Source organism: Leptopilina heterotoma, unplaced genomic scaffold (genome assembly GCF_015476425.1).
Source record: "Leptopilina heterotoma isolate Lh14 unplaced genomic scaffold, ASM1547642v1 Lhet_54, whole genome shotgun sequence".
NCBI lineage: Eukaryota > Metazoa > Arthropoda > Insecta > Hymenoptera > Figitidae > Leptopilina > Leptopilina heterotoma.
In genome coordinates, this window is record NW_025111118.1 from 4,048,414 (window position 1) to 4,054,413 (window position 6,000).

The window sequence follows — 6,000 nt, forward strand, 5'->3', positions numbered from 1 at the left end:
TTTTAATAATAAGTTGATTGAACATTTAAATAGTGTTAATTGGATAATTTTTATAATTTAGAGAAAAAGAATTTTAAGAATTATCCGATAAAATAAATTTGAAACAGAAAGTGGAATTTATAAATAATTTTGATAAATATATTTATATTGTATATTTTCATATTAAATTAAAAGTTTATTATTTATTAAATTAAAAGTTTATTATTTATTGAATTAAAAGTTTATTATTTATTAAATTAAAATTTTCTTCACCTCTTTTTTTTTAATTCAATAATAATCGACTTAAACTTGCCAGCTTCCATTAAATTTAATATTTTCGATAATAGAATTCCACGCTTCTAAATCAAATATCGTGTTCCACAAATGAAGTACACTTTAATTAGAGTTTCGTTTAAAACCCCGACAGTATTAATTTATTGCTCTTAAAGCTGTATTTTAAACGAGAAAATTTTGCTGAAAAACAACAAACAATATTTCGCAATTTCTTTATTGTCTATACTGGTTTTTAGCTAATTGGCGCAATTTACGTACAATAACATTTCCAATTAATATTTACATATATTTTGCATTTCCCTGAAAAACAAATTTTTCTTTGTATTTTATTTACTTATTGTCTTTGAGAGCTTTTTTTAATAAAAAAAAAAAAATTATCGGAAAATATTTTCATATTTCGTTTTTACGATTATTTGCTGTTTTATTTTTATTTGTGCATTAAATCACACATGTTTTTAGTAATGGAATAAAATGATTATCAAATTTAATTTAAATTACGATATTTGTAATTGTTAATTATTTTACTGAATTTGTTATTGTTGTGTGTGAATAGTTATTTAATTTCAATAATTGAATATTGAAAAATTACGAATAAATAATGTTGCACAGTTTCATTAGTGAAATGGAAATGGAAAATTGAATTGAGTATTAAATTAATGCGAACTTTTTTCAATAAATAATATTCTCAACTTTCTTATAATTAACGTAATTTTTATTTTAGTTGATTATTTTATTCCCTGAAAGGAATTTCTTTTAATCGAATAAAAATAAAAATGAATTAATTATTTAAATGACATTTGTTTCAATGAATTTAAACAAAGCTTTTTTCAAACAAAGACTTATTGATTTTAAAGTTAATTTTTTATTTTAAAAATCCCTTTTGTAAAAGAAAGGTGCTTCATTTAAGTAGCTTTATTTATTTATTTATTTATTATTAAATAAAAAATTAACTGCAAAGTTAATTATTTATTTATTAAGTGATAAGTAATTAATATTAAAGTTAATTACTTATTAAATAATAAATAATTAACTTTGCAGTTAATTTTTTATTTAATAATAAATAAATAAATAAAGCTACTTAAATGAAGCACCTTTCTTTTACAAAAGGAATTTTTGTAATTTAATTTTGCAAAGATTTTTTAAAATAAAAAATTATTTTCTTTCGATTTGAAAATATTGTTTGAATTAAAAATATTCCGCTGCCATTTTTAGAAAAGATTTTTTTTTTTTTTTGATTTTATAATTCTTCTTTTAACCAAAAAAATTTTTTTTGGATTTGAAAATATTGTTTTAACTAAAATATTTAATTTTTTTGAACTAAATATTGTACTGACTTTTAGAAAAGTAATTTTGTGATTTAATTTTTTAATTAGATTATTAATTATATTATTTTAATTATTTAGATTACAATTTTTTTTCTGGATTCAAATTTGAACTAAAAATATTGCAGTGACTGTTAGGGAGAAAATTTTGTAGAAATTTTAAAAAGAAAAAATTTTGTTTACAGGATCTAAAAATGTTTAAACATTTTTAATAATCAAAAAAAATTTCTGTTCCAGGTACGATTATTCACTAATAACAACAATAACGTGAGTAAATAAATGAATAGATAAATATTTCAAATATTAATAAATATGTTAATAAAAACAATTTTAACTTCAATGGCTCAAAAATTTTTTCACTTGAAGTTACATTCTTAAAAATCAAACTATAAATATTTTGAATTAACTTTAAATTCTAATTTTAGAGCACACATTTTTTTTCAACAGGAGTTAAATTCAAAATTCGAAATAAGAATTCTAAATATAAATATTTTTAATCAATTTTTTAATTATTTTTAACTCTTATTTTAAATCACACGATTTTTTCACCAGATGTTATAAATGTTTCAAATTTTAAATAATAATTAATAAATGTTATAAATTAATTTTTAACTCCAATATAATTTTTTTTGGTTTAAGATAAATTTTCTAAATTCTAAATAATTAATATTTAAAATTAATCTTTATCGTTAATTGTAATATAAATATTTAAGATTAATTTTTATCGTTAATTTTGATAGAAATATTTTTAATTATTTTCTATCGTTAATTTTGATGGAAATATTAATAATTATTTTTTATAGTTAATTTTGATGGAAATATTAATAATTATTTTCTATAGTTAATTTTGATATAAGTATTTTTAAATAATTTTTATCGTCAATTTTAATATAAATATTTTAAATTAGTTTTTAGATCTAATTTTTTGAAGCTCATAATATTTTTCACTTGAAATTCGAATTTTTATTCCCAAATTCAAATTTCATATATTCATTTTCTGATTACTTTATAATAACTAATAACTTTATAATCAATTTTATAATTTTTGGTTATTTAAAGTTATGAAATTATTATTCAACTCTTCGTAAGAAGTTTTAACTGTTTTGTTCTTGAATTTAAATTTCGAAAAATTATACTCAACGGAATTTAAAATTTCCAACTTTCTTGGTGATGGTAAAAATTTCCATTGGTAAACTTTCTTGAAAGTTTGAATCAATTGAAAAAGAGACTAAAAGAAAAAAAAGTTGTTTCGTTATATTTTGTCGTTAACAATGAGACAGTGAATTTAAACAAAAAAGAGAGCGGGAAAAGTTAAAAATTACGCACCTTTTTTTTGTAATATAAAATTATAAATAAAAATCACTTCCAACTTTTTTTTTGTTATAATGGTCCTGTAATTGTAAAAATTTCACTTATTTTTTCATAGTATTTTTTTTTTTTTATAAAAAACACCTGAGATTTTTTTTTTATTTATTTTTTTTTCCAAACACACCGAGAAATAAAAAAAAGCGCAGCTGCTTCTCATGTGATTTTCAGCACAATTAAAAAAGCGGGAGAGCGCTTTATTCTTTTTTGCAGCACCCGGGATGTGTTTCGCGAGACACTGAGCGTCGCATGGCGTCGCGACGCCGCCGCAATTCAGAACGTCGTGAAAGCTCGGTGACTTTCGGTGCGTATATACCGGGCCTGGCATATGTCCAATTTCTCCGCGCTATCCTATCATTCGCCAAAGCCAACGAATCCGGCATGTCTTTCACGAAACTCTATGTGACTCGCCAGGAAGTGCAACGCCGCACAAAAAAAAAAAAATAATAATAAAAAGAAAGAAACGAAAAAAAAATTTCTCGCGAAAGTTCAACGATTCCGCGGACATTGTAGCAAAAGCAAAAAAAAAAAAAAAATTAAGAATAATAAGACAGTTCGTCGCGCACGCAAATATATATATGAAGAGATGTATGGAATGAGGAGACAAAAAAAAATATTTAATTTTCAGGCGATTGAACTTTCACGTGGAAGGAAAAAAAATAGAGAAGAGAAAGAAAGAAAGAGGAAAAGAAACAGAAAAGAAAGTTGAGTTTAAAGAACTTTGGGAAATGACAGGAATGAATGACAGAAAATAAAGTATGAGAGTTAATTTTTTTTTTTTTTTTTTTTTTTTTTGAAATCCATTTATAAATATATGCGGAGTCTTCCTGGATAAAATTTTCTTCTGGGAAAATTCTAAGTGGCTATATGAATTTATAAAGAAATTTAAATTTAGTTGTAACAACGCAAATGACATTGTGAATTTATTGTATTCTAGAGAAATTTCCCGAGACGAATTTTTCGGAAATATTCTGTTATTCATAGTTGGGAATTTTTATTTTTATTCATTTTTTATTCATTTTGAGGAAAAAAAAAAATGAATCTTAATCTTAGTTTTCCAATTATTACGCCCAAAGAAAAAATATATTTGACTCATAGCCTAATAAATTATTTCTTTCTTTCAAATAAATCTTATTTGGTCCAACTACATTTTAGTTAATAATAAAGTTAAAATTATCGATAAATGTTATTTGTTTCAAAATAAACTTTAATTGCTGGTTCAAAAAAAATTTAATCATTTCAAATAAATGATATTTATTTTAAATGAATTTCAATTGATTACAAAAATTTTTCTATTTATTTAAAATCAATTTTAATTGATTCAAAAAAATTTTATTTGGCTTGAATAAAAATTTTATTTTGGTTCAAATAAATTTTACTTGGTTCAACAAAATTTTTGCGCTAAAGCAAATTTTTATTTAAAACAAGTAAATACAACAATTTTTCTATTTGTTTAAAATCAATTTTAATTAGTTCAAAAAAATTCTACTGGGTTTGAATAAAAATTTTATTTTGGTTCAAATAAATTATAATTGATTCAAAAAAATTTTATTTGGTTTAAATAAAAATTTTATTTTGGTTCAAATAAATTTTAATTGATTCAACAAAAATTTTTATTTAGTTCAAATAAATTTTAATTGATTCAAAAAAATTGTATTTGGTTCAAATAAATTTTACTTGGTTCAACAAAATTTTATTTGCGCTAAAGCAAATTTTTATTTAAAACAAGTAAATACAACAATTTTTCTATTTGTTTAAAATCAATTTTAATTGGTTCAAAAAAATTCTATTTGGTTTAAATAAAAATTTTATTTTGGTTCAAATAAATTATAATTGATTCAAAAAAATTTTATTTGGTTCAACAAAATTTTATTTGCGCTAAAGCAAATTTTTATTTAAAACAAGTAAATACAACAATTTTTCTATTTGTTTAAAATTGATTTCAATTGGTTAAAAAAATTCTATTTGGTTTATTTATAAATTTTATTTGGTTCAAATAAAAATTTCATTTGATTTAAATAATAATTTTATTTGGTTCAAATAAATTTAAATTCATTCAAAAAAAGTTTTATTTGGTTCAAATAAATTTTAATTGATTAAAAAAAATTTTATTTGATTCAAAAAGATTTTATTTGGTTCAAATAAATTTTACTTGGTTCAAAAAAATGCTATTTGCTCTAAAGCAAATTTTTATTTAAATCAAAAAAATCATTAATAAAAAAATAATAATAAAATAATACTATATAAATAATTTAGTTTGAATTTAGAGTTGTTGTTAAGTTTTTATTTATTGGAACCCAAAAGATTTCTTTTTCAAATTCAAATTTTTTTCCAATAATTACAATGCTTTCATTAAAATAATAATTTATAAATTTTCAAAATGTTTATTTTACGTTTTTAATTTGATTTTAGTTTGTAATTTTTTAAAATCAATTTGCATTGAAAAAATATTTTATTTCTTTCAACATTCTGAATTTTCGAAGCGTGATTTAATTACAATTTATTCATTTAATTTTCTTTTTGGTCTCTTTTATTTAATTTCTTTCTATTTTTCATCTAGAGAAAAATTTTATTTCAACCGAATATAATTTATTTAGGTTAATTTAAAAAGAAAAATTTCTCTCAGAGCCAAGTAAGTATACAAATTTTATGAGAGACAAATAAAATTTTTATTTGAATGAAACAAAATTTAATTTAAACCAAATGAAATTTTAATGTCAACCAAATAAAATTTGTATTTGAATGAAATAAAATTTTTATAAGAATGAAATAAAATCTTATTTAAATCAGATACAATTTATTTGAATCAAATGGAAATTTTAATTTGGATCAAATAAAATTCAATTTGAATCAAATAAAAATAATATGAACCAAATAAAATTTATTTGAAATAAATAAAAAGATTAGTTGGCTATGATTCAAATATATTCTTTTTCTAAATATTTGCACTCTAAAAAAATAAAATATATTATTTGAATAAGTAAATATATTACCTAATTTTATTCATTTACTAATAAATAATAATTTTATTTATTAATCA

General features: G+C 19.9%; 1 protein-coding gene across 2 annotated transcripts in view; it reads right to left on the bottom strand.

The window, feature by feature from the left end:
- Positions 1–2,982, bottom strand: part of LOC122508400 (GTP-binding protein RAD) — a 65,238-nt gene extending 62,256 nt beyond the window's left edge. Inside the window, exon 1 of one of the 2 annotated variants that reach the window (XM_043621702.1) lies at positions 2,922–2,982. The gene's annotated coding sequence lies outside the window, so the exon portion shown is untranslated. Of the gene's footprint in view, positions 1–252; positions 439–2,921 lie in introns of those variants that run through there. The other variant, XM_043621701.1, reaches the window with a different exon arrangement.
- Positions 2,983–6,000: the final 3,018 nt, after the last annotated feature.